This window comes from Pygoscelis adeliae, unplaced genomic scaffold (assembly GCF_000699105.1).
Source record: "Pygoscelis adeliae isolate BGI_AS28 unplaced genomic scaffold, ASM69910v1 Scaffold628, whole genome shotgun sequence".
Classification (NCBI taxonomy): domain Eukaryota; kingdom Metazoa; phylum Chordata; class Aves; order Sphenisciformes; family Spheniscidae; genus Pygoscelis; species Pygoscelis adeliae.
Genome location: NW_008825408.1, coordinates 248957 through 251644, shown reverse-complemented (window position 1 = coordinate 251644; position 2688 = coordinate 248957). Strand labels below are relative to the sequence as shown.

At 41.9% G+C, this 2688-nt stretch overlaps 1 protein-coding gene across 1 annotated transcript in view; it reads right to left on the bottom strand.

The window, feature by feature from the left end:
* Positions 1-2688, bottom strand: part of UNC13B (unc-13 homolog B (C. elegans)) — a 238762-nt gene that overhangs the window by 115700 nt on the left and 120374 nt on the right. The window lies entirely within an intron of this gene.

The window sequence follows — 2688 nt, the reverse complement described above, 5'->3', positions numbered from 1 at the left end:
GGGCAGAGAACACAGGTCAGATTTTCAGAACTGCTTTAGCTTTAAATGGTGTTAAGAGTCTGACCCTGAGTTTCTCATTATATGTTTGCACCCCACCAGGTGAACAGGGCTCCTACCCAACTGAGGGCACCGAGTTCCACTGCAATAGAAATGATTGCTACTAAACACACCAATTATAGCACTTGAGCTCGGAGCCGAAGCTCCGTATCAAATTCATCCACATAAGGATGAAGACTGCCCAACTGAGAAAATAAAAATGCAATCCAGGATTTGTGCAGCACTTTGCATCTTCAAAGCTCTGCACATGAATAAGACAAAAATGATCTTGCCAGGGGTCTCTTTCACAGCAATATTTTTTAAAAAAATATTAAGCATCCATCAGACAACACTTTCTTATTCGCATTAACTCTCTATAGCACCTGAAGCATGCATTAGACAGCCTCCCAGGCTTTTACGTGCCTTACTTTTTCCAAAGACCCTACTACAGGCGGAGCCAATGTAATCCTGCCATCACTGCCTCTGTCCTTCACATCTCTTCCTTCCTCGGTCTTTGCCCATCCCTGCAGCCATCAACACCAGGCATTAGCACATCCAAGTCAAAAGTGCACTGGGGCCAAACACGATCCTCCAGCCGCAGCTCTTGAGACCCAAAGAGCCTGTGCAGATTTCCAAGCACTATCACATAAAATCCCAGTACTCCCATGGCTACCTTATAAGAACAGGAGCAGAAAAAAAACATGGAAAAAGCGAGCAAGTCTCATTAGAGAAAGAGACAAGAGACATCGCTAACGGAGGTCATGAGCAACGAAGTGCTGGAGAATGTCACGGCCCTCACCACAGCTCACAAAGAGCTGGACAGGAAAACGTGGCTACGAAAAGACAGAAACACAGGTGCCCTCAAAAGCAAGGAAGATTTCACCTTTCAAACATTTAAAAACCCTTACCCAATGCACAGGAGATTGACACAAGCTCTGTTTTTCAGGGTTGTTTTGTTTAATGAAATAATGAAGATAATTCGGAATTGGGAAAAAAGAGGCATGACTTGCATTTAAAAAAAGCCTATGGGAAAGAGCACGCTTTACCTTAAGGCTCAGAGCACTGAGTTATTTGCCTTCTTCTAGAGAAATAAACTTCCACTTAAAAATTTAAATACTTCTTACTGTGATTTTTTTAATTCACCAACAGATTTTAATTTTAGGTTGAGCCAGCAGGGAATTATTAAAACTGATAAAACCAGGCTCAGCTATATAGGCCAAATGCTTTGATGTCTGAGGTATACATTACCCTTTCTTCTTTTTTAATCCTCATTATCTATTTCATTCCAACTTCCTGTAAAGTACTGAATTACTGATAATATTGTAAAAGTAAGCAATTCCTTCACAAGCACGAGTGGATTAACCAGAGGAAAATGAGCATGCTTTGAGCACAGGTCCTGCTCCTCCCTCTTCCACACTCACACCCCTTCCCCCTGCAGGAAGACAAACAAGAACACTTCCAGCATCCTGGCTCTTGGTGAAGTACAAAATTGGGGGGGCTAAGTAAATTAGAGGATAAGAATGTTACACAGAGAGATGAAAGAAAGAGACAAGAGGGAAAAAAGTCAAGAGAAGAGAGAAAAGTTAATGGAGAGCGCTTGTCTGGAACAGCAGGCATAAATTCCATCCAGCTCACACTCAGGTTTAATTCATCTCACAAATGGCCTCAGACATCTCTGACCCAAGAGCTCTCTAAAATAATTTTTTTTATTTGTTTCACTGGAAGAAAAATGAGAACCATCCGTCCAACATGAAACTGCCTGCTGCATCTCCCTAGACACAGAATTCTCAGTAAGGTAGTTTGGATTCAGAGCTGCATTAGACCTCAGAAGTTCAGATACACAGTGTAAAGTTTATCGATTGATTCAGCAGTGGAAACATGCTATTTATTATATTCTTCAAAGCCACAAGAAGATCAATCAATCAGCAGTCTAAAGACTGAAGTGTTAATGAAAAAGCAGTGACCTCCTGCTGTTTGATAGCAGTCCTCAATGAATACCATGCTTTGAGGAGCTGTGCATCACCACAACCTAAGCAGTGCTGCTGAGACAGAAGCCTGGAAGGGAGGAGACTGTATATTCCAAGGCACGTAAAACTACCCTGTCAATGCCATTTCTGTCATTACAACAGCTCCAGAACACCCTTATGAAACATATGCTTAAGGTGTTGCTTTCAGACGAAAGAACAAATTTCTTTAAGCAAGGTGTCACTCAAGGCACTGATTCTTTCTTTTCCCCTTAGGAAAGGGCAAGGCAAAGTGCAAGGGTAACCTGCAAGCTCGGAAGGAAACAAAGGCACGGGTCCTTCCTACAGCACCCCGAGCACCTTGGAAACTGATAATGGCCAGACATTGGCCTTGAAGCACTTGAAGAAAAGGAAAGAGACAGTCTTCCCCAAAAGTTCTCCCTCCTGAAAAAGGGTTTTTTCCTCCCATAAAAGAAAAAGGTGAAGAATTTGGCTTATAGAAAGACAACAAGAATAGCAGTGGCGTGTTGAAAAAACTGCTAAAGATTGGAGGTATTGGGAACGTTTACCTTCCAAAGACAGGTAATATAAGTCCATCTGTTATGAATAGATGAGACCAAACCACTGGCTGACTTGTCTTCATACGAAAGATGTTTACACTCCATATGTTAACATTATTTGAGTGTAA